The following is a 10,070-nucleotide window of genomic DNA, read 5'->3' on the forward strand; positions in this document are numbered from 1 at the left end:
GCCACTTGAGAAAGGCGATAATGTGTTTCAGCCTGGGGCTGGAATGACGACATTCTGTTTTTTCCCGGGCTCTGAGCGCCTATGGACGACGTGGGAAGTGTCACGTTAGAGCAGAGATCCTTAGTAAATGATAGAGATGGAAAAGAAGTTCAAGAAATGGTCAGACAGGCCACTTCCTGTAAAGGAATCTCTCAGGTTTTGACCTGCCATTTGAGTTCTGTTATACTCACAGACACCATTCAAACAGTTTTAGAAAATGTAGGGTGTTTTCTATCCATATGTAATAAGTATATGCATATTCTAGTTACTGGGTAGGAGTGGTAACCAGATTAAATCGGGTATGTTTTTTATCCAGCCGTGTCAATACTGCCCCCTAGCCCTAACAGGTTAAGGTGAGACGTCACTAGAAACCCAACCCTTTCCATTGTGAGAGGACCCTATTTTGGTGCTTGGAAGTGATACTCCTAAACAAAGATAGGACGAGCTTAGCATTACGTGCAAGCTAACAGAGAGGGAAAATGTTCCTCTCCCCGTGCCACGTTTAAAAATTCCTCCGCTAGCGCGACGGAAGTCTCGACTTTTGTACTTCCGTTTAATTTCAGCATTCTGCACCCTGGTGGTGAAGAATTGCCAGTACATCTCTTGGGGAAATCCAAATGTGGATCACGGTAAGATATCCAGACAATCGCAATTGACTGGATATGACGTCTCATTCAATTTTGGTTTGGAGCGAGCAGTCGCACCACGCTTCGCTCCACAGGTAATATTCCACTTCGCTACATTACAACGGCTTGATTTGTTTGAGCTGAGCAATTCTTCTTAGCAAGCTATATAGCCGTCTTTGTATCAAAGATAATTGTGTAGTTTAGAGTAACTGAGTAATTATCGAGGCTAGCTATCTTCGTCCTCCTAACGTAGTCAACACTGCTAGCTGCTAGCTAGCTAGTCATCACTGTTAGCTAGCCAACTTCTACCGACTAGCAGCACCGCAGAAACTATTACATTACAACGCAACGACTTGATTAGTGTGGTGTTAGTGTTAGTTAGCCAGCTACATAGTTGTCTGTGCTGTCTCTGTATCTAAGATAATTGTGTAGTTTGAGTTTGAGTATTATCGAGGTGTGCTAGCCAGCCGCGACGCGGCGCCAGACTTACTCAACACACCTAGTCATCATTAACCCACTGCCAGATAGCCATCCGTTACCGACTAGCAGCGCTGTAGTTACTAATACTTCACAACGGAACGATTTGACTAGTGCAGTGTTACCTAGCTAGCTACCTAGTTGTCTTTGTCATAGCTTGATAATTGTTAATTGATAATTGTTAGCTAGCCAGCCATCGAGGTTAGCTAGCCAGCTATTTCCGTCCCCCGCGACGCCATTTTTCCTAACCTAGCCAACTACTACCGACGAGCAGCATTGTTGAAACTAAATACACTACAAGGAACGTCTTGATTAGTGTTATGTTAGCTAGCTAGCCACAAAGTTGCTTTGTATCATGACAAGGTGTAGTACTGAAACTACCGAGGTTACCTAGCCAGCTACACGTTCAAAGTCAACAACGCAGCCACTGCTAGCTAGCCTACTCCACCAGCCAGCAGTACTGTATCATTTTAGTCAATAACATTTTTGCAACGTAAGCTTAACTTCCTGAACATTCGAGACGTGTAGTCCACTTGTCACTCCAATCTCATTTGCATTAGCGTAGCCTCTTCTGTAGCTTGTCTACTATGTGTCTGCCTATCCCTGTTCTCTCTCCTCTGCACAGGCCATACAAACGCTCCACACCGCGTGGCCGCTGCCGCTCTAACCTGGTGGTCCCAGCGCGCACGACCCACGTGGAGTTCCAGGTCTCCGGCAGCCTCTGGAACTGCCGGTCTGCGGCCAACAAGGCTGAGTTCATCTCAGCCTATGCTACCCTCCAGTCCCTAGACTTCCTGGCGCTGACGGAAACATGGATCACCACAGATAACACTGCTACTCTTACTGCTCTCTCCTCGTCTGACTACGTGTTCTCGCATACCCCTAGAGCATCGAGCCAGCGGGGTGGTGGCACTGGAATCCTCATCTCTCCCAAGTGGACATTCTCTCTTTCTCCCCTGACCCATCTGTCTATCTCCTCATTTGAATTCCATGCTGTCACAGTTACCAGCCCTTTCAAGCTTAACATCCTTATCATTTATCGCCCTCCAGGTTCCCTTGGAGAGTTCATCAATGAGCTTGACGCCTTGATAAGTTCCTTTCCTGAGGATGGCTCACCTCTCACAGTTCTGGGTGACTTTAACCTCCCCACGTCTACCTTCGACTCATTCCTCTCTGCCTCCTTCTTTCCACTCCTCTCCTCTTTCGACCTCACCCTCTCACCTTCCCCCCCTACTCACAAGGCAGGCAATACGCTTGACCTCATCTTTACTAGATGCTGTTCTTCCACTAATCTCATTGCAACTCCCCTCCAAGTCTCCGACCACTACCTTGTATCCTTTTCCCTCTCGCTCTCATCCAACACTTCTCACTCTCCCCCTACTCGGATGGTATTGCGCCGTCCCAACCTTCGCTCTCTCTCTCCCGCTACTCTCTCCTCTTCCATCCTATCATCTCTTCCCTCTGCTCAAACCTTCTCCAACCTATCTCCTGATTCTGCCTCCTCAACCCTCCTCTCCTCCCTCTCTGCATCCTTTGATTTCCTCTGTCCCCTATCCTCCAGGCCGGCTCGGTCCTCCCCTCCTGCTCCGTGGCTCGACGACTCACTGCGAGCTCACAGAACAGGGCTCCGGGCAGCCGAGCGGAAATGGAGGAAAACTCGCCTCCCTGCGGACCTGGCATCCTTTCACTCCCTCCTCTCTACATTTTCCTCTTCTGTCTCTGCTGCTAAAGCCACTTTCTACCACTCTAAACTCCAAGCATCTTCCTCTAACCCTAGGAAGCTCTTTGCTACCTTCTCCTCCCTCCTGAATCCTCCTCCCCCTCCCCCCCCTCCTCCCTCTCTGCGGATGACTTCGTCAACCATTTTGAAAAGAAGGTTGACGACATCCGATCCTCGTTTGCTAAGTCAAACGACACTGCTGGTCCTGCTCACACTGCCCTACCCTGTGCTTTGACCTCTTTCTCCCCTCTCTCTCCAGATGAAATCTCGCGTCTTGTGACGGCCGGCCGCCCAACAACCTGCCCACTTGACCCTATCCCCTCCTCTCTTCTCCAGACCATTTCCGGAGACCTTCTCCCCTACCTCACCTCGCTCATCAACGCATCCTTGACCGCTGGCTACGTCCCTTCCGTCTTCAAGAGAGCGAGAGTTGCACCCCTTCTGAAAAAACCTACACTCGATCCCTCCGATGTCAACAACTACAGGCCAGTATCCCTTCTTTCCTTTCTCTCCAAAACTCTTGAACGCGCCGTGCTTGGCCAGCTCTCTTGCTATCTCTCTCAGAATGACCTTCTTGATCCTAATCAGTCAGGTTTCAAGACTGGGCATTCAACTGAGACTGCTCTTCTCTGTGTCACGGAGGCTCTCCGCACTGCTAAAGCTAACTCTCTCTCCTCTGCTCTCATCCTTCTAGACCTATCTGCTGCCTTTGATACCGTGAACCATCAGATCCTCCTCTCCACCCTCTCCGAGCTGGGCATCTCCGGCACCTCGCACGCTTGGATTGCGTCCTACCTGACAGGTCGCTCCTACCAGGTGGCGTGGCGAGAATCTGTCTCCGCACCACGTGCTCTCACCACTGGTGTCCCCCAGGGCTCTGTTCTTGGCCCACTCCTATTCTCGCTATACACCAAGTCACTTGGCTCTGTCATATCCTCACATGGTCTCTCATATCATTGCTATGCAGATGACACACAATTAATCTTCTCCTTTCCCCCTTCTGACAACCAGGTGGCGAATCGCATCTCTGCATGTCTGGCAGACATATCAGTGTGGATGACGGATCACCACCTCAAGCTGAACCTCGGCAAGACGGAGCTGCTCTTCCTCCCGGGGAAGGACTGCCCGTTCCATGATCTCGCCATCACGGTTGACAACTCCCTTGTGTCCTCCTCCCAGAGTGCTAAGAGCCTTGGCGTGACCCTGGACAACACCCTGTCGTTCTCCACCAACATCAAGGCGGTGACCCGATCCTGTAGGTTCATGCTCTACAACATTCGCAGAGTACGACCCTGCCTCACACAGGAAGCGGCGCAGGTCCTAATCCAGGCACTTGTCATCTCCCGTCTGGATTACTGCAACTCGCTGTTGGCTGGGCTCCCTGCCTGTGCCATTAAACCCCTACAACTCATCCAGAACGCCGCAGCCCGTCTGGTGTTCAACCTTCCCAAGTTCTCTCACGTCACCCCGCTCCTCCGCTCTCTCCACTGGCTTCCAGTCGAAGCTCGCATCCGCTACAAGACCATGGTGCTTGCCTACGGAGCTGTGAGGGGAACGGCACCTCCGTACCTTCAGGCTCTGATCAGGCTCTACACCCAAACAAGGGCACTCCGTTCATCCACCTCTGGCCTGCTCGCCTCCCTACCTCTGAGGAAGCACAGTTCCCGCTCAGCCCAGTCAAAACTGTTCGCTGCTCTGGCACCCCAATGGTGGAACAAGCTCCCTCACGACGCCAGGACAGCGGAGTCAATCACCACCTTCCGGAGACACCTGAAACCCCACCTCTTCAAGGAATACCTGGGATAGGATAAAGTAATCCTTCTAACCCCCCCCTTAAAAGATTTAGATGCACTATTGTAAAGTGGTTGTTCCACTGGATATTATAGGTGAATGCACCAATTTGTAAGTCGCTCTGGATAAGAGCGTCTGCTAAATGACTAAAATGTAAAATGTAAATGTAAATTTAACTAACAAGTGAAATTGCCAGATATACCTTTTCAAGTGGATCTTTTAAACTTGAATTACCTGAAAGGTTGCTTCATCCAGGTTAATATGCAAAGTTTAAGTTGTCTCACTTAGTTGGAAGAACCTAGAAAGGTGTGTTCGGCAATTTAAATAAATAAATTGAATGAGGCAATGATACCCAAGCAATTCAGATTGCGGGGTTATCATAACAGTAATGTAGTTTAAATGTTTAGGGTACATTGACCACTATATTTTCCCTTAAGGCTGAAGCCACATGGGATTCACTCCCGTCAGTAATTGGTTTTACTGAATGTGCTTTGCTAAAGCAGATTTGACTGATTAACCTGTTAGGGCTAGGGGGCAGCATTTGCACGTCTGGATAAAAAAAATGTACCCGATTTAATCTGGTTACTAATCCTACCCAGTAACTAGAATATGCATATACTTATTATATATGGATAGAAAACACTCTAAAGTTTCTAAAACTGTTTGAATGGTGTCTGTGAGTATAACAGAACTCATTTGGCAGGCAAAACCCTGAGACATTTTCTGACAGGAAGTGGATACCTGATGTGTTGTATTACCTTTAAACCTATCCCATTGAAAAACACAGGGGCTGAGGAATATTTTGGCACTTCCTATTGCTTCCACTAGATGTCACCAGCCTTTACAAAGTGTTTTGAGTCTTCTGGAGGGAGATCTGACCGAACAAGAGCCATGGAACGATGATGTCCCATTAGACACCTGGCGCGCGAGTTCATGTTGGGTACCCTCGTTCCAATACGTTATAAAAGAGTATGCATTCGTCCACCTTGAATATTATTCATGTTCTGGTTAAAAAAGGCCCTAATGATTTATGCTATACAACGTTTGACATGTTTGAATGAACGTAAATATATTTTTTCCCCTCGTTCATGACGAGAAGTCCGGCTGGCTTAGATCATGTGCTAACAAGACGGAGATTTTTGGACATAAATGATGAGCTTTTTTGAACAAAACTACATTCGTTATGGACCTGTGATACCTGGAAGTGACATCTGATGAAGAGAATCAAAGGTAATGGATTATTTACATAGTATTTTCGATTTTAGATCTCCCCAACATGACGTCTAGTCTGTATCGCAACGCGTATTTTTCTGGGCGCAGTGCTCAGATTATTGCAAAGTGTGATTTCCCAGTAAGGTTATTTTTAAATCTGGCAAGTTGATTGCGTTCAAGAGATGTAAATCTATAATTCTTTAAATGACAATATAATATTTTACCAATGTTTTCTAATTTTAATTATTTAATTTGTGACGCTGACTTGACTGCCGGTTATTGGAGGGAAACGATTTCCTCAACATCAATGCCATAGTAAAACGCTGTTTTTGGATATAAATATGAACTTGATAGAACTAAAAATGCATGCATTGTCTAACATAATGTCCTAGGAGTGTCATCTGATGGAGATTGTAAAAGGTTAGTGCATCATTTTAGCTGGTTTTATGGTTTTGGTGACCCTGTCTTTGAATTGACAAAACATTACACACAACTCTTGTAAATGTACTGTCCTAACATACTCTAAATGTATGCTTTCGCCGTAAAACCTTTTTGAAATCGTAAAACGTGGTTAGATTAAGGAGATGTTTATCTTTCAAAGGGTGTAAAATAGTTGTATGTTTGAAAAATTTGAATTTTGACATTTATTTGGATTCAAATTTGCCGCTCTTGAAATGCACCTGCTGTTGATGGAGTGCACCACGGGTGGCACGCTAGCGTCCCACCTAGCCCATAGAGGTTAATCTATTAGCCTCAGCTATGAGACTTACATCTAAATGGTTGTATAAACATTATTATGGTAATATGGCCGTATTGTCTCTCATGAGTTTCACAGAATTGCACCAAATGGACCAGTTCTAGCTGGATTCTTCACCGATCTTTTATACCTTCTCCAGAACATAAATGTCGTTCGGTTCCCCCGTCCTGTGAGGTGGAAGAATTCCTTTGTCTCTCTATGAAACCACTCTCTCTCAAAACTGTGGCCATGAGGCAGGACTTTCCCGTTGGAATTTACGACCCCTCTCACAGGGCCTGGGTAGGGGGATGGTGCATAGAAACCCAAAGAGGGCAACGTCATGACACCTAGTTCTCCCTCCATCATTCTCCTAGTTCTCCCTCCATCATTCTCCTAGTTCTCCCTCCATCATTCTCCTAGTTCTCCCTCCATCATTCTCCTAGTTCTCCCTCCATCATTCTCTTAGTTCTCCCTCCATCATTCTCCTAGTTCTCCCTCCGTCATTCTCCGTCATTCTCCCTCCATCCTTCTCCTAGTTCTCCCTCCATCACTCTCCTAGTTCTCCTCATCATTCTCCTAGTCCCCCCTCTTCATTCTCCTAGTTCCCCCTCCATCATTCTCCTAGCTCTCCCTCCATCATACTCCTAGTCCTCCCTCCATCATTCTCCTAGTCCTCCCTCCATCATTCTCCTAGTTCTCCCTCCATCATTCTCATAGTCCTCCCTCCATCATTCTCGTAGTTCTCCCTCCATCATTCTCCAGTCCTCCCTCCATCATTCTCTTAGTCCTCCCTCCATCATTCTCTTAGTTTTCCCTCCATCATTCTCTTAGTTTTCCTGCCATCATTCTCCTAGTTCTCCCTCCACCCTTCTCATAGTTGTCCCTCCATCATTGTCCTAGTTCTCCCTCCATCATTCTCTTAGTTCTCTTCCATCCCCTCCTCCTATATCTCCTTATTAACACCCCTTTATCTTCATATTTTCTTCATGATGACCTCCCTTTACCCTCATCGTCCTCTCCTCCTGTCTCCTCTTCTCCTCCTGTCTCCTCCTCCTCTCCTGGTCTAATCTTCCTCGTATCCTCCTTTCCTCCTCTCCTCCTGCTCTCTTCCTCTCCTCCTGTCTCCTCCTCTCCTCCTGTCTCCTCTTCTCCTCCTATCTCCTCCTCCTCTCCTGGTCTAATCTTCCTCGTATCCTCCTCTCCTCCTGCTCTCTTCCTCTCCTCCTGCTCTCTTTCTCTCCTCCTGGTCTCTTTCTCTCCTCCTGTCTCCTCCTCTCTTCCTGGTCTCCTCCTCCTGTCTTCTCCTCTTCTCCATTAGATGACCATCTTCACAAGGAGACCATTGATCTCTCACAAAAAACCTCCTCGCTCTCCCTACCCAATCCTTCCTGCCCCCCTCCCCAACCAATTTGCCAGACAGTAAAACTAATATTGTCTTTAATAAGATGCAATTAGGGCTGTAAGTTAAGATCTCCTCCCAATTAAAACTCATTAAGTCCATAATATAATTAGAAGAGAGCTGGGTAACTGGTGCTGCTCATCATGGAGCGAGGCAGCGGGAACATGTGGGTGTTGTTGGGTTGTCACCGCCGGCAACACTACTATCCAATAACAGTGACCCTGTGAAGTGCTGTGGGTACACAACAGTGGCTCAGACTACAGTTAAATCCAGTTATTATATTTTGTTATTATTATTTTTATTTTTATTTTATTTTTTTTACCCCTTTTTCTCCCCAGTTGTTAGTTACAGTCTTGTCCCATCGCTGCAACTCCCGTACGGACTCGGGAGAGGTGAATATCGAGAGCCATGTATCCTCTGAAACACGACCCTGCCAAGCCACACTGCTTCTTGACACAATCATCGCTTAACCCAGAAGCCAGCCGCGCCAATGTGTCGAGGGAAACACCGTACACCTGGTGACCGCGTCAGTGTGCATTGCGCCCGGCCCGCCACAGGAGTCACTAGAGCACAATGGGCTGGGTTGTCCTTGTTAACCCCCGTTAACTCCAGTTAAAGGATAAGTTGTCTTTTTTGCAACCAAATCTCTATTTTTGATATAAATGGCATTTTATATAAAAGTCCAGACACCTTTTTTGTGATTTCACATATTTTTTAGAAACTTAACACAAACCGTAAATAACTTCCTTATCCTCGTTGTGTAGTATGGGGGCCCTGAAAAAACGAACAAAAACACCCAAATACGTCCTTTTAGAAATGGTAAAGCTCTCAGTATAGTGATTCAGGTCTTTAGATGTTGTACACATGAAATTTTGTCATAACACTCTGTCCATTCTACTGTCAAAATAAAGGAAACACTTTAGTAAATGAGGGATACAAAGTATTTTGAAAGCATGGGGTGCTTCCACACAGGAAGTTCGAGACACTTGTAGACTCTATGCCAAGACACATTGATGCTGTTCTCGCTTGTGGTGGCCCAACGCCCTATTAACCTCTATGGGCTAGGTGGGACGCTAGCGTGCCACCCGTGGTGCACTCCATCAACAGCAGGTGCATTTCAAGAGCGGCAAATTTGAATCCAAATAAATGTCAAAATTCAAATTTTTCAAAAATACAACTATTTTACACCATTTGAAAGATAAACATATCCTTAATCTAACCACGTTTTACGATTTCAAAAAGGTTTTACGGCGAAAGCATAAATTTAGAGTATGTTAGGACAGTACATTTACAAGAGTTGTGTGTAATGTTTTGTCAAGTCAAAGACAGGGTCACCAAAACCATAAAACCAGCTAAAATGATGCACTAACCTTTTACAATCTCCATCAGATGACACTCCTAGGACATTATGTTAGACAATGCATGCATTTTTAGTTCTATCAAGTTCATATTTATATCCAAAAACAGCGTTTTACTATGGCATTGATGTTGAGGAAATCGTTTCCCTCCAATAACCGGCAGTCAAGTCAGCGTCACAAATTAAATAATTAAAATTAGAAAACATTGGTAAAATATTATATTGTCATTTAAAGAATTATAGATTTACATCTCTTGAACGCAATCAACTTGCCAGATTTAAAAATAACCTTACTGGGAAATCACACTTTGCAATAATCTGAGCACTGCGCCCAGAAAAATACGCGTTGCGATACAGACTAGACGTCATGTTGGGGAGATCTAAAATCGAAAATACTATGTAAATAATCCATTACCTTTGATTCTCTTCATCAGATGTCACTTCCAGGTATCACAGGTCCATAACGAATGTAGTTTTGTTCAAAAAAGCTCATCATTTATGTCCAAAAATCTCCGTCTCGTTAGCACATGATCTAAGCCAGCCGGACTTCTCGTCATGAACGAGGGGAAAAAATATATTTCCGTTCGTTCAAACATGTCAAACGTTGTATAGCATAAATCATTAGGGCCTTTTTTAACCAGAACATGAATAATATTCAAGGTGGACGAATGCATACTCTTTTATAACGTATTGGAACGAGGGTACCCAACATG

This window comes from Salmo salar, chromosome 06 (genome assembly GCF_965601325.2).
Source record: "Salmo salar chromosome 06, fSalSal1, whole genome shotgun sequence".
Lineage (NCBI taxonomy): Eukaryota > Metazoa > Chordata > Actinopteri > Salmoniformes > Salmonidae > Salmo > Salmo salar.